This window comes from Eptatretus burgeri, chromosome 16 (genome assembly GCF_056783735.1).
Source record: "Eptatretus burgeri isolate ZD-2024b chromosome 16, Ebu_testis_v1, whole genome shotgun sequence".
In the NCBI taxonomy this organism is placed as follows: Eukaryota; Metazoa; Chordata; class Myxini; order Myxiniformes; family Myxinidae; genus Eptatretus; species Eptatretus burgeri.
The window spans coordinates 28,689,368-28,716,984 of NC_140976.1; the positions used below are offsets into that span (position 1 = coordinate 28,689,368).

Sequence of the window (27,617 nt, forward strand, 5' to 3'; positions counted from 1 at the left end):
ATGCTTTTTGATCCATGAATTTGCATATCGCGTCCTCACTCCAACGCCCTGGAGGCGGGGCCAATTCGCCCCAGCTCGCCGATAGGACGGAACAGAAGTGGGCGTGAGTCGTTTTTGATCCGTTTTTCTTCGGAAAGTCTGTGATGTCTCTGAACACGCTGCTCGGTGCGCGCCCCGCACGAGTCCAGCATCGGCGCCCACAAGTGGCGTGGGAATGACGGTGATGCGATGGTGGCGAGTTGTGACGGTTAAGGTCGTGGCTGTTGTTGTGAAGCGGAGTTGTGGTTGGTGGTTGTTGTTGTGAAGCGGCGTTGTGGTTGGTGGTTGTTGTTGTGAAGCGGCGTTGTGGTTGGTGGTTGTTGTTGTGAAGCGGCGTTGTGGTTGGTGGTTGTTGTTGTGATGGCTGTTGAGACGTGGTTGGTGGTGGTAGTAATGGCGGCTGGTCCAAAATAAAGATAGTTAAAGAAAAACGGCTATCCTGAAGAGTCGCAGCCCGACTGAATGACATTTATTCCCTCGAAACAACGGGTTTGGGCCTAACTACACATATACTTACAGAGATATCTCACCTAAGGGACCTGAATGGTGGTTTGTGAATTTCGTCAACCACAACAATATATACATATATATATATATATATATATATATATATATATATATATATATATATATATATATATATATATATATATATATATATATATATATATATATATATATATATATATATATATATATATATATATATATATATATATATATATATATATATATATATATATATATATATATATATATATATATATATACACATACATATATATACATACACATATATATATATATATATATATATATATATATATATATATATATATATAAATGTACACACATAAATGTACACACACATATATATATATATATATACACACACACACACGGTGGTTAGGGGCGCGCTCTGTACAATTAACATAGCGAGATGTCTCCTGCTGTTACGCGTCAAACGGCCCGGGGGGCGCGGCACCGGAGAATATCCGAGGGGGCTGGCGAGCTTGGGGTTCAGTGACAGCGAGAGCCTTGAAAACATGCAGGATCTCCTGGCACCATGAAAGGCGCGGCGTGGCGACCGCAGCCAGACAGCCCGATCGCGCAGATTGGAACCAGTCACCTGGCCCCGGGGGCACCAGTTAGCGTGTTTGCTGCCGCGGGGCCCGTGATGGCGTGCGAGCGGGAAAACAGCTCCTGGTCGATCGATCGGACACATCGACGGATTAGGGAGGGGACGAGGGGAGTGAGGGAGCCATTATGGAGGGACGAAAAGTACGTACAGTCAGTCACATCGCGAGTTTAGAGGGGGAAGAGGAAAGAAGAATCGGGGATGAGGATAGAGTGTGCGATCAGTGAACCCGTGCGTTCACAATTCAATTATAACATTGAGACTTGTCAGGTTGAGATACTGTAAGTGTTGTTTGTGTACCACCAAACAGTGCAGAGGCACTGCACTCGTCTGTACTTAATTGGTATATATCAACCACGTGCGTGCTTTTGTGGGGTCTGTTTGTTGCTGGTCCCCGGGATTAAACAAATGCAGTCCAGGTAGGGATCGAATCCGAACCTGATGGGCTTCCAGGTAGGGATCAAAGCCGAACCTGATGGGCTTCCAGGTAGGGATCAAAGCCGAACCTGATGGACTTCCAGGTAGGGATCAAAGCCGAACCTGATGGACTTCCAGGTAGGGATCAAAGCCGAACCTGATGGACTTCCAGGTAGGGATCAAAGCCGAACCTGATGGACTTCCAGGTAGTGATCAAAGCCGAACCTGATGGACTTCCAGGTAGTGATCAAAGCCGAACCTGATGGATTCCAGGTCGGAATGAAATAACCGTTGAACTTGCACAAGGGACGGTAATAAGAGGTTTCTCACGTCTGGGATCCATGGGAATGCCATGAAGACGTCCTGAGTGCATTGTAATAATATGAGTTCCTTTACAATTACAAGGAATTTTGATGCAGGTGTGATGCAATAATAGCACGGCCAATCAAAGGCTGCAATGTTATTGCCAATCTATTGCTGTTTGTCTGTGCTCTGCTCTTGAATTGCTGAGTATCAAGCAAGGAAGCAGTGCGTACCATTTTCAAAATCCCTGGTATGACCCAGCCGGGGTTTGAACCACCAAACTCCCAGACTCAGATGGGACAATCAAACCATGATGCCATCGATGGGTTTCTCTGCTTTTGGTGACGTCGTGAGAATCGTTCGGATCAAGGATAGATCTCACGTAAGCTGTGCGTGTGCCACCGGCAAGATGACGTCACAATGCATGCACATTACCAGTCCCGTGCCGCCCCGGCAAGATTACATCACGATCCGTGTGCACTGACAGTACAATGACGCACGAACGTGGCTGTGACGTCGCATTTTTATTTATTTATTCCACAAGAGCGAAGCTCATGGGATGAGACAGCTGGGTTAAATTGACAGTGGGGGTAACGGGGCAACAATTGGTCACAATCTGCACGATGATAACCGAACAGGAAAGGATATTGAGAGAGGAGGGGATGAATCGCTGAAACGAGCAAGCAAGACGTTTGGGTTCGGAAGGGTTAATGGGGGTAAACAATGATCATGGGTCAGGATGGGGGATACCCAAGATGGCGATCTGCACTGCCTGCTTGAAACCCTGGAGGGAAGAGGGAGACGCAATATATATTCTCTGGAAGACAGTGAGTGTTCTATCGACGGGAGAAGCGACAAATGGAAGAGATGAGGTGTGCAGTGGCAACCTGGATTTTGGTAGTTTAACCAGGAACGGTTTACTGGAAGAACTCGTGCGTCCTGGTGTTGTGCAGTGGAGCAATGTGCAAGGATGGATGGAAGAAGAGAGAGAGAGAAAGAGAGAAAGAGAGAGAAAGAGAGAAAGAGAGAAAGAGAGAAAGAGAGAGAAAGAGAGAAAGAGAGAGAAAGAGAGAAAGAGAGAGAAAGAGAGAAAGAAAGAGAAAGAAAGAAAGAGAGAGAAAGAGAGAAAGAGAGAGAAAGAGAGAAAGAGAGAAAGAGAGAAAGAGAGAAAGAGAGAAAGAGAGAAAGAGAGAAAGAGAGAGAGAGAGAAAGAGAGAAAGAGAGAGAGAGAGAGAGAAAGAGAGAGAGAGAGAGAGAGAGAGAGAGAGAGAGAGAGAGAGAGAGAGAGAGAGAGAGAGAGAGAGAGAGAGAGAGAGAGAGAGAGAGAGAGAGAGAGAGAGAGAGAGAGAGAGAGAGAGAGAGAGAGAGAGAGAGAGAGAGAGAGAGATATATATATATATATATATATATATATATATATATATATATATATATATATATATATATGAAGTGAATGCAACAGACCTTGTGGTTCATTGTCATCATGGGAGATTCCAATAATGTTCAAAGCTTTCGATTGCACGGAATCCACGAGAGACAGTGCAGGCGATGCTGGAGCACCAGCCCGTAGCGGGGAGCTAAGTAGGGTTCATTTCGCGACGATGATGCAAATTCACCCTTCGATCAACAATAGGGGCCCCTATTTTAGGGTGTTCCAATGCAAGGTGTTACAGTCAACAACGTGCTTCACCAGGTGTGCAACAAAAGGCGCGTGCATGTATCGACCCGTGACATTGGCAACAAACTCTCAGGATTGTTGCGAGAAGAAGGTAAATATTTCCTGTGCTCGAAACCCGATTCGCAAACAAGAACTGAAAGGTGACCCTGCTCGAGCACGTTCCCATTTCGCAGATGCATATAATTGCGCGTCGCCCGAGCCAGGGACACGTCATTCGAGGTGGAGGTGCCGTGACGTCAGGTGCGTGATCGAATCGGCGGGGAACGGATCAATAAATGATGCGGTGTCGAGCGAGAGCTGGTACGTCTTAGACAGAGACACTCCGTCTCAGGCAGAGAACTCGCATGTTCGGAAATAATTAATATCCGAGAAACTCTCTGCAAACACCTTTTTGTGTTCCTCCCTCGTGTGTTATTGATGAGGACATTAATTTTTGATAATTGTGCTGTTTTGGGCTTCTGCCCGCAAGACTCCCCCGAGCGCGGTGTTTCCGCTGAACGCTGGTGCCGCTCGGTGGGTAAAGAGGTTAGATGGGGAAGGACGTGTGATGACGAATGCGACGTGGTGGTGAAGGGGAAGGATGGAACTCATCTGGGGATGTGACACAGACATGGTGGGTCGAGCGATCATTTCCGCCTCTGATTGATTAGCTCCGCCCACCGAAGGTGGATGGAGATGATGTTTTCACCTGTCTGTCCATCTGTTTGTTTGTTTGTGCACAGGATATCTCAAAAAGTTGTGGACGGATTCGGACAAAACTTGGTGGATGAGTTAGTTAGGTGAAAAGAACAAGCCGATTAAATTTCAGTTCAGGTCTGAATCCAGATCCGGCCTATCAATGGGATACAAAAGATAAACTAATCAACCTGGCGGAGAGAGGTATGTACCCTACCGAGTGGCCGTTCGAGTTTCCTTTTATTTCTAGGGGTAACACTCAGCACGTTTTATGGCCATTTCATCGTCGCTTAGTAAAAGCTCAAATCCCGTAACCTATGTAGTCCGTGGTGTATAATTGACGTGTAACTCTCTGCACACGTCATCGTACAATTTTAAATCGACATCACGTAGAAACTGGACTCAAAACCCTCGTTTCGTTGACATTCTGTTGAGCCATTAAATAACCGAACGGAACCCTAACCCTAACAGCACTGTGAGTGACGTCACTTTGAATCAGAAACTCGTGAAAATCATGGGTTCCTCACTCAGGCATCTACCACTACTACTACATCTACTACTACTACTACTACATCTACCACTCCTACTACTACATCTACTACTACTACTACTCCCAGCTAGACAGTTCCTGAAACGTTAAGCCCAATACAAGGTTGATATCTTTTCCTTTTAATGCTCAGTGTGCTTTCTTTCTAAACACACAGGGTGTCCCAAAAGTCTGGATCCATAGGCAAAAATGTATGTAAAAGTTTTATTACAGTAAATTATCAAATTGACGGCCTTGGACTTCGCGACACTTGTTTATACGCTGAATACAGGAACGTAGAACATTTCTGAACCTAAAACGTTGAAACACTTTAACAGTGGCGCGTGTTATTGAATTCGGCAGCAACTCCTCTATGTGAAGAATCCTGTCTTACGTACATGAGAATGAGTTCAATTCGATCTTCTATTGTTCGTTTTGAAGCCATCTTGTATCTGAAAGAAAAAGAAAAATATCAAATTGTATTTTAGGAAAAATGCCGATGGATCCAGACTTTTGGGACACCCTGTATATATATATGTATATATATATATATATATATATATATATATATATATATATATATATATATATATATATATATATATATACATATCAGGGCCGGATTTAGACATGTGGTGGCCCCTGGGCAGCCTTCAGTAGTGGAGGCCCACCCTACCTTAGAATACTGAAAAGGTGACAAGACATATTTACAGTCATCCTTAAAGTATATTTTTCAAGAACCAAGAATCTGAACTTCTATATAAAATAGAGAATAAGATAAGATGAATATCTTATATCTGTTCCACTAACTACCAACTACCATTCAGGCACTCACAAATACATTTTTCCTTACAATTTTTTTTTCATGAAATATGTGGAGGCCCCCTGGGCAACTGCCCAGCTTGCTCATGCCTAAATCAGGCCCTGATATATATATATATATATATATATATATATATATATATATATATATATATATATATATATATATATATATATATATATATATGTAATATGTTGTTGTTTTGGATTAATAATTCCCCCCCCCCCCGATGTGAAAGTTCCACTGTGGAAGGGAAGAAAGGTGTGCGTCAACCCAGATGCACCGGCGGAGTCCACGGTGCGGTGGCCACGTGACTTACGACCTTCTCCTCTGGCGTTGCCACGTCTGAGACACGTGACCAGCACTCTTCATGACTCTCGCTCATGTCCATCGAGGTTCGCTTTGTGGTTTCTTGCACGAGGTGTGGTGGTATGGAAGGATGGCAGGACAGGTAAAGAAGGGGTAGATGTATCGGGCGGAGGATATGAAGTGAGGGGGGGGAGTGGGGGTGAGGAGAAGGAAAGAAGGAAGAAGGTATAGGTGGAGAGGGGGTAAGGGATGGAAGGGATGGGTGAGGGATCCAGTGTATCGGCATGCACTGACCTACCCTTTACAAAATGTACAATGATGGCCTTTAAATCCACAATAGGCCAAGGACGAGCAGATGACTCGCCGGCTTAATCATAATGGTCCCTACAAAATGGCGGCATACATCATGCGGTTTATATCAAGGTCCTCTACCGACACGAATCGAGCCCTTTATGACGTGACTGATTAGCCTGAATTACTCTCACCTTTTTATGGAGTCGGTCGTGGAACTTTTCGGCCCGTCTTTCACGAACCGACTGTCCAAGCCTGACGTTCCACTAACGGTGATTTCGACAAAAAATTGTAATTTCTTCAAGGTGTCGGAGATACCTCGCCTACTCTTCACGATAGACACCATGGGATCTTTAACATCCAACAACGAATGCGAGCAGATGTGACAGCCAGCTTAGCATCCATCCGAGGGACAGCCCTGCATGCGAAGCACCATTCAGGCGGTTTATAGGCCGGTTGGGAATCAAAGCCAGACTCGAGAGTTCGAAAGTAAGCGTGCCACACCTCTGCACTACACGACTTGTCATGTCCTTCAAATGATCTGTGAAGACGAGTTTATCATGAAAAACACGAAATTGCTGATTAACTGCTCATCAGCTAACCACGTGTGTTTTTCCCCCCCATTTTGGCGCCAAATATTATGTTATATCTTGGCCACGAGATGCAGTGTTGGATAATCGCAAAATGGCAAAGAACACGTGACGCCGCAGGGTAGGACTAGACCTCGAAGGTTATGTGTCCAGACACGATCACTTGAATAAGACTGCTGAAAGACCGAGGACCCTCGGAGGAGGGAGAAACCTTTCGTCACATCACCGGCTGACATTCGCGCCATGACGGCCTTGCCCGTCGGTCGGTGCGTGTCCTGGAGGGATGTGCGAGGTCACGGTAGGAGGCTACGGAGGCAGTCCTCCCCGCTCTCCTCTCTTTTTCTCTTTCTGCGATTCAGACTCGATTTGGGTGAGACCTCTGTTCACTGTCACTTTATTTTAATTGGAAAAGGCTGAGCGACCTTTCACTCGGCCCAACGAGATGTGGCTTTGCCTCACTTTTCATCCCATCTCCAAACTCAAACCTTACACAAAACCCCAACTTTTCCGTGTGCCTCGTTCTTTTCATGTGCCGCGACCTATCAACCCTCACATGTGGGTACGTACGTCACACGGCTGTGGATGACGTCACGAACATCTGTGAGCCACGTGATGACCGAGATCATCGAGAACTCTCCGAAATGCCTCCAGTAACCATCTTGATCAGCGTTTTGATCGAACCCGATCGAGCAAGCACCTTTCAAAAGAAAAATTGAGATCACTGCAATATCGTTCTGGTTTAGAGTTAGATTTCAGATTTATAGGTTCAGCTTTAAACTTGAGCCTGTTTGAAACTTTCATTCAGAGTCACGTGATGCCGAGAAGCTTTATTTGGCTAGAAAAGCATGGGAGTTCATCTAGTTGATGATCCTAACCACCTGAGTAATTGATTGGGTGAAAGCTGATTGGTTATTCCCTCCAATTACGAGTGAGAGACGTGATTGCATATATCGTTGTGGATCTTGAGTTTGAGGCTTGCCATGAGAGGAAGCACTTGGGTCCCTCCAGAATGCCAGATCCTGAGGCCCCCAGGCAAGAATAACTCCATGGACAGACAGGTTGCAAGGCAACCATGAACGCCGATTGTCACGGCCAAACCGAGCAGGGTTACACTACTTCCCGTGATATCTTACCTGTGGACGACCGGCTAATTGGGGTCACGTGCCCCTCAGCGCACACTCAGATTACTGCCGAGCATTACAATGAGTGTGCACTGGCTAACAAAGCAAACAAGCGGTAGGCGACATGGGTGGTCGCTAGACTAAGGCGAATTTGAAATATGGAGATAAGAGAACACATCAGATGGCATTTTTGCCGTTCGTTGTTCCATATAGGAACATGACGAGCAACTGTCCATTCATCATTTGTGTTCGATTCCCTAACCCTACGTTAGGGAATCCCAACGCAAACGTTGGGGTGAATATATATATTGAAAGTGAAAGCATATAGTAATATATAATTGCATACTAGTCATACAGTTTTTGACGGATCGGGCTGAAAATTTTTGACAAAGAGGTTGATTATAGTGCACATAAAAGTCTGGAAGCTGATTTTTGATTTTCGAAAAAATAATTTTTTTAGGATTTTTCAAAAATTTCAAAGTCCCGTTGCTAGGCAACGGTGGCGTCCATAGCAACGGTGCTCAAAAGCATAGGACTAGGTCCTGGTCTGAACCTACCTGTCAAGTTTCATCGAAATCGGTTGACTCCTCTGGCCTCCAGAGCTGTCCATTACATACAGACATACAAACAAACATACAGACAGACGGAAAATGTGAAAATAAGGGTACTCTAGCGACCACCCAACAGACATACAGACAGACGGAAAACCTCAGAATAAGGGTAGTCTAGCGACCACCCAATTATTGGGGTACAACTTCCCGTCTAATTATACTTGCGTGCTGTGTCGGACAAATAAAGGAAAAGCCAACCGAGACAGATTGGAAGTAACAACAAACAATTACTTATTCCAAACACACAAATAAGCAATCATTTAAAAGCAAGAAAGCAAAAAGGCACATAAGAGCAGATTTAACCGTTACACATATTCTTCTTCAATCTTACAAACACAAAAGACTTGGCTGTCATTCACTCAGGAACAAAGAATAAAACAAAAAGGACTTGAACATCAAATAAAAGTATTAAATGGAGAAAAGGAAAACAATCTTTCCTTCTCTCCCTCACCTCACACAAATATACAAGAGAATACGGAGAAAATGGATGGAGAATATGGGCAGTGGGGATGTGACGCGATGGGGACATTCAGCTGCGTCCCCGAGGTGCCCAGACCCAGTAGGCGAGTCTTCCCCAGCGTCCCAGATACGCGAGCTAGATATGTGACTCGTCCTCCTCTGCCTCAGATTCCTCCTCCTCAGGCCCCCGTCGATGAGGTGTCGCCGTTCACCCTCCTCGTCCTTCATGGCTGACAGGATAGAGAGGGCAGGATGATGCTGATGGAAGGAGTGTTCTTTTCACACAGAAACTCGACACCAACTGCTCGTGAAACCTTCCTTTCTTTACCCTCATGCTTTTGTTCCTTCCCTCACGAGCCTTCTCTTCTGCTTTCTGCCTTTTGCTTCTCTCAGCATTCCCGCTTTCTGAGCTTTTGGTCCCTGCTCACGCGAACTTGTCCAATGTGCTTATCTTCCTTTCTGCTTCTTCTTCACATCAGCTCTCTTCTCTCCTCCCACAAGCCTTCTCCCCCTGCTATTAGTCCGCAGCCAATGGGGGGCGGGTGCACGACGTCACTTGTGGAAATTACCACGCCATTTTGAGGGAACTTTCAACGAAGCCCCCGCCCTGCCCTCTACGTGCCCAAAGCCGTAACGAGAGCCCCCAGCCCCCTTCCCGCACGTGCAAAACGCCCACGTGCACTGTTCCGCACTGTACCATGCCCGCGAGAAGCGCCTCACCTCGTAGGCCACGACGAGCACCAAGCGTCATGAACATGCATGTGAGAGCACCCAATGGGTTTTTAAGCAATGCTTGGATGGAGGGAGCACGGAAAGGAATTCCGCATTACCAAGCGATGACCGAACAGCCATGGGATTGAAGGCAAGACCGATGGGGTGAAGGAAGGACCGTTGAAAATATGTTTGATGGAGGGGAGATTATTGTTTTGTTTGTTTTTTTTTTGTTTGTAAGATTATTGTTTGATGGAGATGTTTGATGGTGGACCGTTGAAATGGGCCGATGGAGGTAAAGGAGGGATGATTGAAAGTAACTGCTCAGTAGCGGTGAAAGTAGTGGTGCTCCATCTTGGTCAACCCTCTGTGAGCTCACACGAGTCTGAAACCGCCATTTTTTTGGCTTACTCAACTATTGCTTGACTTGGAACAGGCTACAACGATTTTTTAAGGATAAAGTTTTTTTTTATTTAACTTAGCTCACTTATATAATCGAATGCCTGATCATCATACTTACGAATCGCTGGACACATTGCAATGCTTATAAACTCCCGGAGACGTCAGCATTCTTAGCTTTATTTCATTTCCGCACATGCCATAACCTCGAGAATCTCTTAACTCTTGCAGCACAGTCAAGACAATCATCAAGAAGTGGAAGGGATATGGTACTCCCAAGACTCTGCCTCCAAACTGGATGACCAAACAAGCAGTAACAAGTGTCAAGATGGAAGCCATTACTCAAAGAAGCCCACCTTGAGTCCTGTTTCAAAATTGCAAAAAAACCACTCCGGAGATTTTGAAGCCATGTGGCAAAATATTTTGTGGTCTGACGGAACCAAGATGGAACTTTTTGGCCGAAATGCAAAACGTTACGTTTTGTGCAAACCCAACACATCACATCACCCAAAGAACACCATCCCCACTGTGAAGCATGGTGGTGGCAGCATCATGTTATGGGGGATGTACAGAAGAATGGGCAAATACAATCAAGGTGTGCAAAGTTGGTGGAGACCTATCCCAACAGACTCACAGCTGTACTTGCCACCAAAGGTTATTCCACCAAGTAGTAACTCAGGGGGGTGCACACTTATCCAAATAAGATATTCTAGTTTTGTATTTTTAATTAATTTTCTGAAATTTATAGAATTTGTTTTTCACTTGGAAGTTGTGGGTTACGATGTGTAAATAAAGGTGGAAAAAGTCTGATTTGATGCAATTTAATTCCAGGCTATAAGGTAAAAAAGGTGAAATTTTTCATGAGAGAAATCCATCCATTCCATCCATTGAGACCATACCCTGTGCAGAGCATTGGTGCTGCCGAAGCAGTCTCCTTGGCTATTGGGCACAATCCTGGATGGGTTGCCACTCCGACACAGGATACCAGCAAGCTGGCACTCATTTTGCTGACCTCAGAAGAATGACAGGCCAAGTTAACCCCACCTGGTATTAATTCAACAGCTGAGCGGGATTTGAACTCAGAACCCTCGGATCACAAGCCCACCACCCGAACCATTAAGCCAACACCAGGCATATACTGACTGATTGACTGATATTAATGTTCGGTATCTTATCCCTCTCTCTAGCGAGTGCAGCCTGTGGCTGCTGGTTGCATCATTGGTTGGGACGCGGCTATGCCGCTGATGCAGTGTCCCCCTTACCAGTACACTGGTGCTCATTTTGCCGACCTCGGAAGGATGACAGGTTGAGTCAACCCCCTCGGTTATCTTATGGGTGATGTAGAAAGCTGAAACTTTGCGTGGCGATGGACATCGAAGCCGATACACCGGGAGCAACCAGAGAACTGTTGCAAAGCGCCTGGAAATGAAAATATAAATAAATGAAAATAAATAAACGCAGGTCAGCGATCCAAGACAATGGGGAAGCACAGTTCGTTATTGATATATATATATATATATATATATATATATATATATATATATATATATATATATATATATATATGTATATCCCATGTATTATACTCTTCACAGAGCGTCGGTGTCACTGAAGCAGATTTCTGAGCAAGGGGTTTTCTGCGTGGTTTGCCATTGCCTTCGTTGCAGTAGTTAGGGCAGGAATTTGGGATTTGTTGAGGGTGCTGAAGATAGCTCGCCCCTTCGTGAAGCAAACCTTGGTGTCTTTACCGTCCACAAATTAATGGCAACAGACGGGACACCTGGTTCAACGTCCATCCGAGGGATGGCACGCACATTGATGAATCACCCTGCCTGTGAAACACTATGATGACAGTTTACAGCTAGGTCAGGAGTCATATTTCAATCGGAAAGAGACGTAAACTTATTGAAAAAAGAAAACGGCGTCTCTTTTGCTGTTGTATCTCGTTTGGAGAACTCTTTGAACGACCCTCGTATGTTTGTTGCATAGTTGGAGGGGAAAAATAGGGGATGGGTTGAGGAGGGAGAGTTCACATGGAGGAGGACATCATCGAATGCTGCGGTTGGAGCTTAAAGCTCACCATTAGCACTGACTATCCCGTGAACACTGAGCATCGTGGATTTGTGATTGGGGCTTTGCGTGGTGGTGGTCGTTGGACGGGGAAGGCATGGAACATAGGGGTAGAAATAGGCAAGGGAGGGTGGAGGTGTCAGCTCTCTCCCTGTTAGGCCGCTACACGGTGCTCGGCGGCGTGCCGGCTGTCAGCTTTAGTTAGCGAGAGAGCCGGGCAAGGTATGACTGGGTCACTACATTATGCATGAGGCCGCGCAAATCGCACATCTCCAGTATGAGTCCTGCACTCGCTCCAGCGCAGGGGATGAAAGACTAGGATAACGGACATGGCGGAGGCACGGCGCGCGAGCCCCACACAGGATATCCGTGCCGAGCGCACGAAGGGTGGTACACCTATCAGGAGGGGAATCCGGGCGGGGTTGGAAGATTCGGATGAATCCTCCCCTCCTTATCCACACCCACTTCCCCTACCCCCCTCCCCCCGCCCCCCACAGTCTTTTTTGAAATCACAGATACATAACATCATTCTATTTTCAAATGAAATGGACTCGCATGCAATGGAAGAGAAGCAACCTTTTCACTACAGTCGACATCGTAATGAGTAGTAACCAGGGGAAGAGGATCTAATGGGAAAGGACATAGCATGAATGCCTTGAGGATGGAAAACTAACCCTCCTCTCTATCACCCCCTCACACACACACACACACACACACACACACACACACACACACACACACACACACACACACACACACACACACACACACACACACACACACACACACACACACACACACACACACACACACACACACACACATTCTGTGCAAACGACATCTTCCCCTCCCCCCTTCCTAAAACCCCAGGTTCACAAAGCAATGTACTGCACGTATTGCTCCATCATTCAAAGGATCATCACATATCACACAAGCCACGGTCCAGGTCTGTTTGAAGGAGGTCTACACCATTTATTGAGTAGTCAGGATGAAGTCCGGGTCTTGTTTTCTGTACCACTACAATACACGGAGAAAAAGCACCAAACGATCTTCACTAACAATGAATCCGCATGTAAACAGGTGTTGGCCGAACCGATACACCTATCTTTGTAATAAGCATGTCGAAAGGCTTTTTGATACATCGGATGGTCTTATCGGTGTGGACGGTCTTATTGGTGTCTTTCCGCTCAAGGCTGCTGGAAGGTGAAGGTGCGTCTCGTGAGCGGACCATGGAATTCAGAACGTCCTTATTTGTTGCTTTCAGTGAAGTTTTGTGGAAACGCTTATAAAATATGAATCGACTGAATTCTAAACCGTGTACGAGGTCACAAACCGGAGAACTTTCGAGATGGCAGACGGTACAATATACTGCACGTCAGTGGTCCATTGTGCTAAAATGACAACCAGACGAGTCTTCATAATCAAGGTGATTTGCAGATTTTCTCATGGGATTCATGCTGGTCCATGACAAACTATGGTGGTCGTTCACTGCTGCCGCTACATCCCATGTTCTCACCTGTGCAAAACCCTTGAGGAATTCTATACACTCAATTTTCCAAGGGGCTACGACTCCGCCGAGGATAGCTTAGAGGTACATGTACTCGCATTTGAGCTGTCCTGCCTGGGTTGGAATCTCGACCCAGCTATAAACTGTCATCCTGGTATTTCGCAGGCAAGGCATCAATGTGTGCGCCGTTCATTGGAGGGACGATGGTCAATGTGAAAGATCCCACGGTGTGGTTCACGAAGAATAGGCGAGCCATCGTCGGCACCCTGAGCAAATTACAAATCCCTGCCCTGACTGATTGCTGGAAGGCAACGGCAAACCACCCAGCCATAACTCTTGGCAAGAGACTGCCTCGGCAGCAATGGCACTGAGATGAGTACATTGAGAATGATGATTTATTTTATTAACAGCACAGCGGAAGGGTCGGGCCCAAAAACTGAGAGGAACCCCTGGGTGGTAAAGCAACGACAGAAGATAGGAAAATATAATCAGGATTGGAGTTCCACAGATTAATTGACCCACGGTAAAATGAAAAGGGGGTGAGGGGCTTCAGGAAAGATTTCAGCCAAGCAAGGAGCATTGCAGATCAAACTAAGGGTGAAAACTAGCGGCCACGGAAGGGTCTCCCAGAGTCTCGTGCTCGGTTTGGCTCCAGTCTCGAACCGGCAGAGAAAAATGACCCGAGATTACTTGTGGTTAGGTGGGTTCAGGCCTCGAGCTTTCTGGTGGAAATCCTGTGGGAATACCGACTCCAACAGTACCTTCTAGCAGGCACTGGAGAACCAGGAACGGAACCCATAAGTTAAAAGAACTCCAAAAAACCCACAAGCCCCTCATCCGGCAACCTTCCCCAAGAGCTCACAACAGAACCGATGTTCCGCTCAAGGCTCCTAATGGACAGGTGGAGGAACTGCCCCAGGTGGCTGCGGACAGCCTACCGCCCGATGTCGATAATACACTCAAACATCTTATCTTTTTACATGCAGACTTGTCGAGTAAACTATGGTTGATTGACTTTCACGAAATTATTTGTCAAAACATCACCCTGACCTAACTTTATACCAATGGGAAGATCCATTGCGATGCAAGCGTGTTTTGTCACCATCTGAAGTTGAAAAGTGTTCCATGACGGTTCTTGACAGCCATTGATAAATAGACAAAGACTCCATCAGATCTTTCAAAATTGTTCCTCAACCTCTGGTTTCCCATTGGAAGTGGACAATGTTTTTAACCAACATTCAAATCCAGCAATCAGGCGATGCATGCAAAAGAAAGCAGACGAGCTTGAAATTTTCTCTACATTTAATGTCAACACTGAAGCATGTACAGTACTGTACATTCTTACAGACATGACTTACCTGTACATTACGAATAGTGGCCTATGGCTGAACGTATACACTGGACACAAAAGGTGTCAAAGAGTGATGACACAAAAGGTTACAATGAGGGTAAAAGGAAATCCGACTGAAACATTGAGATAGAAAACCCACTCAAGCAAATAGTGGGGCAACTTAGCTAAATATAGCATAACAACTGTGCATTTTGTGAGGAAAGCACCAAATTTGGCACACTAGTAGCCTAACATATTATGAACAGATTTGGATATTGGGCCATCTCAAAATTTTTGATGGCAGTGGAAAATGGCTGCCACAGCCATCAGCGGCTGAATTTGAGACGGCCCAACATCCAAATCTGTTCATAATATTTAAGGCTACGAGTGTGCCAAATTTGGTGCTTTCCTCACAAAATGCACAATTGTTATGCTAAGTTGCCCCACTAAAAGTTTGAATATTATTTTTACCGGATCTTGGGGCAGGTTGCCGAATTTGGAACTTGGGCAGGGTTCCGGTGATAGCTCGCATATTCTTCACGAAGAACTGGACTTGACTGAAGCCACAGGATGTCAACCTACGGGGGTGTATCAGGGGGTCTGTCCTCTAAATGCTGAACGTCAAATAAGAGAGCAGCACAGACCATTTTTAAAATCTTGAGTATGACTCGCCCGGGGATTGAACCCCCAAACTATTAGACTCAGAGCGAATAAAGTGGTATCAATAAATGAAAACAAATGAGATATACTTTTATTAAACTGCATGACCAACCTCTGTGGTGTAATGGTTCGAGTATGTGCTCTGAGTCTGGGAGGTTGGTGGTTCAAACCCTGGCCAGGTCATCCCAAAGACTTTAAACAGCCTCTGGAAGGTGGTTCAATAGGTGGGAGAAATGAGGAAGAAAAGGGTTGAGGTGTGCACATTTAACCAAATGGAGGAAATTTTATACAAGCCATTCTGGATCATACTGCTAAATATGCGATGTATAGGATACTGAAAAGTATCTATCTTTCAAACCATTTCAACTACCCCTTCCTGATCTACGGACCTCTGCACCTGCACTAACCCTACCTCACCGAATCCTCTTTCCTACAGGTTTCTGTTATTTCCTCTTCCCTCTATTTCTCCTCTTCGTTAACTCTCCTGCTTGTTGCATCCGTTTGTTTGTGTCCACCTGTTGCCTTATTGGCAGTATGTTGTCTTTTTGCCCTTTTGTCTCCTCATTCTTCCATAAGCCTAGATTTTGTTTACATATTTTTTAACCATCAGAGTCATTCCCAAATATATATAAAGGAAAGGTAGCGATGAATTGGAAGGTTACAGTTAGCACTATCTCTGATTGTTGTTCCGGCAGAATGTTGGAAATCACCTTGAGAGGGAAGAGGAACTTTGAACTTTTTCGATGGAACAGATGAGGTCCCAACTTCACATCGTGCCTTCGTGACGCGACAAAGGAATTCTGCAAGTCCCCTTGATATAAATTAAGCGCCGGTACAGCGCAGCTGCCACAAGTTCCATCAAATACTGTAGAAGCGCAGCTCCAGGTGGTTATTGCATAGTGTAGAATGAATTGGTGCAACAAATGGTTATTGGGGTCCTTGAAATATTGAAACAAGTTTCGTGCAGCAATGGAACTCGGTACGCATTCTTCAAATCTGATGGCATGAGGTCTTGAGAGTTGGAACAGCAAATGCAGGTTCAAAAACCAGCATTCAAAAAAACCCCCCACATATTCTGAAAGAACAAAGGAATGTACTGTGCAAGTCATGGTACAAGAAGTCCCTACCTCCTCCTACCAACCAAAAACTGGGAGGGGATGTTACAGTAATGTTCCAGACTTTGATTTCGGCAAAGGGAAGCCCTACCTGATATTATGAAGTAGCCACACACCGTGACTCGTCGTACATTGCCATTTGTGTGTCTCGTTAATTTTGGTAGGATAGGTTCGATGATCTATATTGAACCTCTTGTGATCACACCTAGGAACATCACACCTAGGATCACATTGCCATTTGTGTTAGTTGTGATCACACCTAGGAACAAAGTTTTGATATCCTTAGTTACACTGATAACCGTCTGAGCTCCTGTATTATAAACCATCGAGTTTAGCTTCAAATCCTGACCCGACTGGAAAGGTAATGGCAAACGAGCCAGTGCTCTTTTCGCAACACTTACCTTCCTGTTAGGGAGGATGGTGCATTGGAATCTGAAAATTTCTGAAGGCACATGCAGATTTCAATGAGTAGATGTGTTGGGGGTTGGGGGGGGGGGGAAGGTGAAGTATCTTGCATTTTGTGAATCTTCCTTTGTTGCATTGTTCAAGGCAACTTTGTATGGTTACTTCGTTTGCTGTATCACAAACCGCACCGCAAAGATGACAAACATCAGGTCTGAGGATTAATCCAAGTGCAAACGTTTATGTGGAATTGTAAAATAAAAATCAGACGAAGCCGCAAGCGGATCACATTTTACGGATGACTTTGCTTCCTCTGTCCAGTGCATGTCCAGTTCGACGCTTCCTGTCCATTCGAGACACGTCGCGTACAAGATGATGCGCGCCTGAGTAAACCTTCACAATCATCGGTTTAGCAACAACGGCAAAGTTTGTTTAACTGCCTTCAGCTTAAATACCAAACTACCCATGCGATCATGTGTACTTTCGAAACCCGAGACATGAATGTGTCTGTTTTTGATATTTGTTTACTCTTCCAGCGTTTTCAAGTTTGTGGACTTGCCCACTTTGCACACATTATCTCCTCTCTCCTCTCCTTTGGGTGGAGCTCCTGCACAGATCTCTCTCTCTCTCTCTCTCTCTCTCTCTCTCTCTCTCTCTCTCTCTCTCTCTCTCTCTCTCTCTCTCTCTCTCTCTCTCTCTCTCTCTCTCTCTCTCTCTCTCTCTCTCTCTCTCTCTCTCTCTCTCTCTCTCTCTCTCTCTCTCTCTCTCTCTCTCTCTCTCTCTCTCTCTCTCTCTCTCTCTCTCTCTCTCTCTCTCTCTCTCTCTCTCTCTCTCTCTCTCTCTCTCTCTCTCTCTCTCTCTCTCTCTCTCTCTCTCTCTCTCTCTCTCTCTCTCTCTCTCTCTCTCTCTCTCTCTCTCTCTCTCTCTCTCTCTCTCTCTCTCTCTCTCTCTCTCTCTCTCTCTCTCTCTCTCTCTCTCTCTCTCTCTCTCTCTCTCTCTCTCTCTCTCTCTCTCTCTCTCTCTCTCTCTCTCTCTCTCTCTCTCTCTCTCTCTCTCTCTCTCTCTCTCTCTCTCTCTCTCTCTCTCTCTCTCTCTCTCTCTCTCTCTCTCTCTCTCTCTCTCTCTCTCTCTCTCTCTCTCTCTCTCTCTCTCTCTCTCTCTCTCTCTCTCTCTCTCTCTCTCTCTCTCTCTCTCTCTCTCTCTCTCTCTCTCTCTCTCTCTCTCTCTCTCTCTCTCTCTCTCTCTCTCTCTCTCTCTCTCTCTCTCTCTCCCTCTAGGAGATGGAGCTGGGCCAGGCATCAGCCGAGGGGATGGCCAGATGGAGGTCCCTGGAGTACCGGCGGAAAGTGGACGCAGCCGGCGCATGCTTCCATACCTGACCTGACCTGTGACCTGACCTGATATAAGTTGCAGAATTTTATGATTTGCTAGTGCCTCCACATGTACCTGTTATTTCCTCTCTTCTATAATCAGTCTTTATCAATCACTCACTTCGGTCTAACAGAGGATAGAAAAGACACGTCTTGAATCAGACATCTTGCCTTGCTGATAATACTTGATGAATGCTTTTTGGAAGACCTTATACGATATAATATATCACATCTTGCCTTGCTGATAATACTTGATGAATGCTTTTTGGAAGACCTTATACGATATAATATATCAGACACTTTTGATGAAGTCATGAGCACTGTATATCCTTTGATTAAAAAAAACAACAACCTTGTGCTTTCATGAGCCTTGACCTTGTAAAGAAAGACAAAATAAAGATGTTTTTGATTAAAAATTAAGACTTGCGTACCACCCTAATCTTTATCCGAATTAAAACTAGATGAAGCCCCCTCTCGCACGTAATCTCCTCCTATTGATCCCCAAGCCCCCCAGACTGCTTGCAATATGAACATACCACGTTGAACGGGCCCTTTCTGGCATATTAAACCCTTGTACGTACATGCCTCCATTCCTTAAGAGGAATACGTACACAAAAAGGGCCACGCAGCTTGTATGACCACACCGACCAACCTCTCTCATATTGAACTAGCTGGAGATAGAAACACACAAGCTCATCAAGTGACTCTGCTGTAAGAGCTAATCAAAGCTGCTTGTTCATTCAAACTTTTTGTCATTGCACACTGGCCCTTTTGAGTGGTGGTCCATTATTCTTGCACGTGCGATTCTGTCGAACTTTCTCTTTCTTTTGAGGTTTGGTGGTAGAATTGTTCTCTTTCTCTCTGATGAGGCTGTGGCATAGGATAGAAGCTGTTGCATGCAGTTCTGCAGGTGTAAGTGAACTAACTGGGGGCCTCGGGGGACGTGGAGTGCAAACCCAGGCATCAAGACAAGCGTTTTGCCATGGGAGTTGACTCGGCCTGGAATTAAGCCGGGTGTGGCGTGTTGTCACCTTGTTAAGCATTATTAATGGAGCGTTGAGCTTCCCTGCGGGCAGGCAGGTGTTGCGAGGATGTACTTACTACTTGTGGGTAAAGTGGAGCTGTTACACAAGGAAAATCATTGTACGACTATGAGGCCCGAATAGCAAGACCAAAATTTGGGGAATTGTCAGGCAGAAAATAGAAAGATCTAAATGATCTACGGTGACACAGCTGAACCGAAGGCACTTTGCAGGATGCATTACAAACTTTACAACAAATTTTTGGTCATAAAATCTAATTGACAGTGTTATTGAGACCGGTTTTCAAATGATCCTTTAATTGACCTTCATATTCCACGACAGTGGGAAACAAAGATTTCTTGCGATGACAGCAAGAATGTACAAGCGAAAGCCAGGCTATTGAATGATGACATAATCTGACCGATCACAGAGACCAAACCATCGCCGATCGATGCAGTGATACATGTGTATCGAGCTGGCTTGTTGTCATAGCCAGGAAAATAGCAGACGCAAGACACAGCCGTACCTCTCTTCTGCCTTGTAGCTCAGCGACAATTACAAGTAATTGAGGCAGATGTTGCTTGTTAGAGCCGGTAGCGCTTCCTGGGATGTTGTCCTTGCCAATGGTAACAAGCATCATCTCGAACCATTTGTTTGTCCCACCCTGGCCATTCTCTCTATTACTATCTTGGGTTACACACAAGTGCCAGTGTTGAGTCTGATGTGATGATCAAAGCAAGGATAAAGGTTAATGTTAAACAATGAGCGTTCATTTTACATGGACATGGCATGTCTGCCTGGTGACTTTATCTCAAAAAAGAAATATGCCATTCCTAAGTGCCCCCGCTAACTCAATTTGTTTGTTGCAGCACACTACCAAAGCTACATATGGCTAAGGATTTGGAGCAATTTTCATGCAAGGGGCACTTACAAGTCATTGTGACGTCATCACTGCTTAAAAACAGGTGCAGGACAAATGTACAGCTGCTTTTGTCTGAGAGCCCAGATCCCTGTAGTTACTAAATGGAAAGGCACACTATGGTAATTGCTTGGACAGACAGAGACAGGAATACCTTTACTCTTAAATTTGACTCGTTCTTTCGTTCTGAAAAACTGGCATTTGATGTGTCATTTCGGACATCACCCATCATGGATCAATGATGACCATGATGTGAGATGTGGAGTGACCACACAAAAAGATTGCAACTCAAAGCTCAGGTCTGTTGACGCATTCATATTCGGCTCACAGGACAATCACAGCATATGTTGGAGTTTCACTTCCAACACGAGTACTCGTACTCAGAGTACCACTCCCACCAATTTGTTAGCCATAGCACGATTAATTGGTTCACGAGCGCCAGCCAGAGTGACCACTATACTCGTTATGTCTGTGTGTCTGTCTGTCTGTCTGTCTGTCTGTCTGTCTGTCTGTGTCTGTCTGTCCAGAGCATAACTCCGTGCACTTTGATCCGATCTTGATGAAACTTGGTTATGTGTTCGATATCAATGTCTAGTTGTGTTTTCCAGGATGAGGGCGTGGCTACGCCCATTGTGGGCGGAGCCACGACCCAATAATAGCCTTTTTTAGGGGGTAGTTGGATTAAAAATCTATCTTCTCAGAGGGAATTGACTGAATGGAATGGGTTCTTCGGTTTGAATAGCAAAATGAATTATCTAAAACTTGTCGTTGTCCGATTTTTCATTTTTGTCCCAAGGTCAAGGCCACAAGGTCAAAAACTTAGAAAACTGAGAATTTTGACATAAAAATCATACGACCGCCCAAACTTTGAGAGCGAGGATGGCAATATTTTTATGCATAATGTTGAGGTCATTCCCCACCTAAAGTGTTGAAACCATTTTGCTCCATCTCGAACGGAGGGAGAGTTAGGAGGATGGAGAGGGAGGGAGAGGGTGGGAGAGTGAGGAGGAGGGGAGAGGATGGGAGAGTGAGGGTGGGAGAGTGAGGAGGAGGGCGAGGGTGGGAGAGTGAGGGTGGGAGAGTGAGGAGGAGGGGAGAGGATGGGAGAGTGAGGGTGGGAGAGTGAGGAGGAGAGCGAGGGTGGGAGAGTGAGGAGGAGGGCGAGGGTGGGAGAGTGAGGAGGAGGGCGAGGGTGGGAGAGTGAGGAGGAGGGCGAGGGTGGGAGAGTGAGGAGGAGGGTGAGGGTTGGAGAGTGAGGAGGAGGGCGAGGGTGGGAGAGTGAGGAGGAGGGAGAGGGTGGGAGAGTGAGGAGGAGGGAGAGGGTGGGAGAGTGAGGAGGAGGGAGAGGGAGGAGGAGGGAGAGGGTGGGAGAGTGGGGGGGAGAGAGATTGGGGGGGAGAGATGGGGGTGAAAGAGAGAGAGATTGGGGGGGAGAGAGATTGGGAGGAGGGAGAGAGATGGGGGAGAGAGAGATTGGGGAGGGGGTAGAGGGTGGGAGAGAGAGATTGGGGGGAGAGGTGGGAGAGTGAGGAGGAGGGGAGAGAGAGAGATTGGGGGGGGGAGGGAGGGAGAGTGAGGAGGAGGAGAGAGAGAGAGAGAGAGAGAGAGAGAGAGAGAGAGAGAGAGAGAGAGAGAGAGAGAGAGAGAGAGAGAGAGAGAGAGAGAGAGAGAGAGAGAGAGAGAGAGAGAGAGAGAGAGAGAGAGAGAGAGAGAGAGAGAGAGAGAGAGAGAGAGAGAGAGAGAGAGAGAGAGAGAGAGAGAGAGAGAGAGAGAGAGAGAGAGAGATTGGGGGGGGGGGGAGGATGGGAGAGTGAGGATGGAGAGAGAAGAGAGAAGAGAAGAAGAGGGAGAGGTAGAGATAGATTGGGGGGTGGGGGTGGGAGTGAGGCAGAGGGTTAGCAAAGAGAATGATAATGTTATGTTTAATGAACATACACATACACATACACATACACATACACATACACATACACATACACATACACACACACACACCATCAAAATGACAGCCACAAATGTTTACCTTTTCACAAAGTTCTTTAAAAGAGGAATTCAAGTGGAAAATTAGCAAAATTCAATTAAAAAGTATATCAAGCCGCAGAGAACACAAAATGTCATACTATGCTTTTCACAGCTCAAAACAAAATGGCGAAACCCTAAATATGAGGCTGAAGGATGTTATTACCTCGCCATCGAAGGTGGATGGAGGTTATATTTTCACCCCTGTCCGTCTGTCTGTCTGTGTGTTTGTTTGTGAACAAAATAACCTCAAAGATGTGGATGGATTCGGACAAAATTTGGTGGAGAGCTTGGGTACGTGACGCCGCTGAAATGATTCAATTTTGGAGAAGATCCGGATCCAGATCTGGATCCAAGAATTTTTTAATTGTTCAAGTGATTCTTCACCATGGAGAGAATTTTTATTTTTATTTTTTAATTTCTTTTCACAATTCTCTTTATTCAATCTAATTCTTGATTTCTCTTCTCTCTATTACTCTCGTTCATTATCTATCTCTCTAAGGAGAAGTTAATTCTTGCAAAAAAAATTCTGTCAGACTCGCTTGGCTGTGCCTGGATAGGTTTGAGGGTTGTGGAGTAGCTGCTGAAACCAGAATCCTATCCAAGTTCCTCCTGATAACTCCATCTTTGCTCTTTACTTCTTGGTTTTCAATTTCATCAAGGATTTTTCACCATTGAGTGATTGGGCTAAAATGACATGTAGCAGGATATCTCAAAAAGTTGTGGACGGATTCGAACAAAACTTGGTGAGCATGTTAGGTATGTAAGAAGGAAGAATTGATTCGATTTTGGTGAAGATCTGGATTCGGATTGGATATTTTAAAAAATGATTCTTCACCATTGGGTAGAGCATACAGCACGATATCTCAAAAAGTCGACAGATTCGGACGACGCTTGGTGGATAAGTTGGTTAGGTGACAATAACAAGCCGATTAAATTTTAGTTCAGGCCCAAATCCAGATACGGCCCATCAGTGGGATACCAAACGTAAACTAATCAGCCCGGCAGAGGAATGTCCTTTATCGAGTGCACTTTTTGTTTATTTAATATGTATCTATGTCAAAATGATGGGTGATATAATGAAAGCAGATCACACAAATAGGTGAAACAAAGCAATGTCAGATTAAAAAAAATAAAAATTGCACAACATTTTCAGTGGGCGAGGCACTTCCCGAGAAACCACAGGACCCGATGCAGGCAGGTTAGGCCTGCACTTTGTACATTGATCAATGTATTGTTGGTTGCGTTTAGCAAAGAGACAGTGTCGGTACTTTTTCCGTGTATCGCCATGGCTTGGAAACAACAACCAATCAGCTTATAGAATGCTCACCAAGTGGCTTAAGCACTCAAGCAAGCACTCCAACAAGACAGTTTATAAGGAATGGCTGGCTTGGAAAGCAATATTAAGCTGAATGGGAATGGGACACATCTGCAAAAAAAAAAAAAACCCACTAATTTCTTAACATTTTCAGATTTTATTCCACATTTCGACACTTATTTAGTCCATGAGATCCAATCCTCAAAACCAAAATCATATAAGCTCATTCCATGTCATTTCAGCCGGGGGTTGCGGTGACCCCCCTCAGATTTTTCTGAAAAAATTCTCAAAGCTACCTTAACATATATGAGGAAGGTTTGCCAAGTTATAGCTCAAAATTCCAAGTCTTGTCCGAGATATGGCCCTACAAACACCCTCGGGGTGTTTCAATTCTGGCAGTCGCGAGTTGCAGATTTGTATCTGAAGCATTTTTGGAGGGCTCTAAATTCCAGAATTTTACAAAGAGTTCTGAAAATTCACATAAATGGTGTCTATTAGTGAGGCTTTCAGAATCTGACATAAAAAATGTTCTACTTAAAATACTTTTTAAGATAAGTACTTTCAAAGTAGTGATTTGTAACATGCAGTCAAAAAAATTTGAGTTTTCAAATTGCTGCCAACAGTCAGTTTATTCATCATGAAGAATTTTGTTGCCTGATTTACATAATCTAGTGATTGGATCATTTACACAAGAAAACTGAAACCTTTTGGAGCAAAATCTTGGGTGCTATAGATGTCTGAACTTTGCTCCAGACTCAACGACACTGAAATTTACCCCGGTTTTACCCCAAGTGTTCACCATGTTGACAGTTAAACAGCTCTTTAAAATTTTTGTCACTTAAAGACACATACATAGGCAAACTGTGGTAGAAAATTCAAGAGTTGTTCTCAATCCCTTCTATTTTTTAAAAGGCCCGCTATTTAAAAAAAAACATGTTCGATGAAAGATGTAGAATAAAAGCAATAGGTGTGCTTTTGAAGTGGAAGCCATACCAAACGTTCATAAGTTGGCACCACAATGATCAAATTGTTGTGTTTTTTGGTCTGAACAAGTATGTGGTTACTTTAACTCACATTAAAAAAAGGATATTTTAGTTTAAGGTCGCCGCCAATCTCAACTACAAATTAAGACATAATGTGATCATAATAATCACCATTATAAGTATTCATTTGCATATCTAATTATTTATATACTTGGTTACGATTGTACGATTGTACCATTGTACGAAAGTCTACATCCATTTGTAAATGTAGGTACAATATCTGATTCAACTTTTTTTTTTTTCATAATTAACCTCCGCCATCTTCGAAGATGGATGGAGATTACTGTTTTCTCCCCTTTCTGTTTGTTTGTTTGTTTGTTTGTGAACAGTATTACGGAAAAAACTCCTTGATGGATTTCGACAAAACTTGGTGGGGGGTTAGGTATGGTCCAAGGATCATGCCATTAAATTTTGGACTTGGTCCCCCCCCCCCAAAAAAAAAATTGCGAGAGAATTTTTTTTTTGCATTTCTACATGTTTTAAGTGATTTCCAACCCCCCCCCCCCAAAAAAATTGTTACCCCCCCTCAAAAAGAAATTAAGTGAAAAATTTTTTTTTTGCATTTCTACATGTTTTAAGTGATTTCCAACCCAACCCCCCCCCAAAAAAAATTGTTAGAGAAAAAAAAATTTTTGCAACTTTTTTTTCAACAAAATTTTGATTTCTTTTTTTTTGCATTTCTACATGTTTTAAGTGATTTCCAACCCTCCCCCCCCCAAAAAAAAAAATGGAGAAAACTATTACTCTGTCAGCACTGTAGACATCATATTTAATGAATAAGATATAAGGTTCACTTGAGTGACCCAGCAGTATTGGCGGCGGAGGTTTTGCACTCTCCTGAGTGCTCCCCCTCTAGTTTCATATCAAATTGTTTGGACAAATGTACTTGGATCCATTGTACAAAGTGAACAGTGATTATTTTTATAATTGCCAGGATATAATAAGATGTAACAATGAGCATTGGTAGTTGCTACAGGGCTGTGTGTTAGGTTAAAGCCGAAATAAGATAAGAGTTGTGCCTCATGCCTAACTTTGGAAATGATTTTGGTACACTTCTTTAAGCTTTACTAAACTGATTTATATATTGTTAGATTCCACTTAAGTCATACTTCCTTATAATATCTTTATTTTTCTATTTGTTTGTTAGTAAAAAAATTATTTAAAAAAAGTAGCTTTTGGGACTGCAGAATCATTAAATATTGATGCATTAAAAAAAAAAATTCGTTTAAAAATCTGGATGGGAGATGGGAGATTTTGCAAATACTTGCAAAATCCATAAAACAAATTTGACCTCAAAAATAATTGGTGGTTTAATTCAATGACCAAATATGCAAATCCTATTCAAATTTCAAGTGCATCGGATGGAAATTGACAATTTTAGAAATTCGGCCTATGTTGTTGACCTTTTTGCCGATGTGGACCTCCAAAATAATTGGTGGTTGAATTCAGTGACCTGAAATATATATCCTCTTCAACTTTCAAATTATTTGGATGAAAATTGAGGATTTTAGAAATATCACCTAAGTTGTGGACCTTTGGCCTATGTTGACCTTATGACCTCAAAAACAATAGGCTTCTTCCTTACAAGTGAGGAGGAGGGAGAGTGAGGAGGAGGGAGAGGGTGGGAGAGTGAGGAGGAGGGAGAGGGTGGGAGAGTGAGGAGGAGGGAGGAGGGAGAGGATGGGAGAGGGAGAGTGAGGAGGAGGGAGATGATGGGAGAGTGAGGAGGAGGGAGAGGATGGGAGAGTGAGGAGGAGGGAGAGGATGGGAGAGTGAGGAGGAGGGAGAGGATGGGAGAGTGAGGAGGAGGGGAGAGAATAACATAGAATAACAATAGGCTGACAAACTCTACCACGCGGTGAAGTTTCTTGAAGATTGGTTTAAAATTGTGACCTGGAGGTGACAAACAGACAGAAAGGGGTGAAAACATCACCTCCTTCCCTTTCAGTGACGGAAGTAATAATCTCCGAAAATCACAAATGAAATGCGAAAGGGCTGCCAGGATAGCTTAGAGGTGTGTGCACTTCTCTCTGAGCTGTCTAACCTGGGTTCGAATCAAGACTTAGTTAGACATTATCACTCTGGTGTTTCACAAGCCTGGCGTAGCATCAATGTGTGTGCTGTCCATCAGGATATGGTTAAGCCAGAGGACCCTTCTGCTAACTGGTTGTGTGGTTGTGGAATAAACTGTAAAGTTGTTCTTTCACCTTGTAACATATAAGAATAAATTGTAACATCAAAAATCCCATTAGGAGCACAGATAAGTGAAACAATCGTTCAAATGGTGATTCAAACACATAAATTGGCATGCTGATTCTCCTTTGGTCTTGTCACTTATATTTTTTGTGTACATGATCGAGGCTTGTGGAAGAGCTAGAGCAGAATAGAAGGGAGCAAAATTGAAAGGAGGAAACACCAACAACAGCGTAGAAGTGAGAGGTGGGAGAAGGACGCATGGGGTGAACAAGCTGCACACAAGCTGAATGAAACACAGCAAGAAGAGGAAGGGGAAAGTGGGATGAAACAGAAGAGGAACAAACTAACCGAAAGCAAACAAACGGGAAGGGGGGGGGGGAAATCTCAATAAACTGGAAAAAGAGAATGCTTGGCAATGGGGTCATTTGGGGTAGAAGAGAACATGAGTATGGATGGAGGGTGACCTGAGGTTGTGGTGAACAGCTATCTTGAAGCCCTCGAGGGAAGAATGGGAATAAACAGACTGGGGAAGTTGATTCCACAGCCGAGAGAAAAG

The 27,617-nt window shown here is 44.4% G+C and overlaps 1 long non-coding RNA gene across 1 annotated transcript in view; it reads right to left on the reverse strand.

Moving 5' to 3' along the window:
* LOC147010784 (uncharacterized) overlaps positions 1-6,905 on the reverse strand; it is a 14,288-nt gene extending 7,383 nt beyond the window's left edge. Inside the window, exons 1-2 of the long non-coding RNA XR_015052407.1 lie at positions 6,394-6,905; positions 5,175-5,228 (exon numbers count right to left, since the gene is read on the reverse strand). This is a non-coding gene — a long non-coding RNA (uncharacterized LOC147010784). The remainder of the gene's footprint in view (positions 1-5,174; positions 5,229-6,393) is intronic.
* Positions 6,906-27,617: the final 20,712 nt, after the last annotated feature.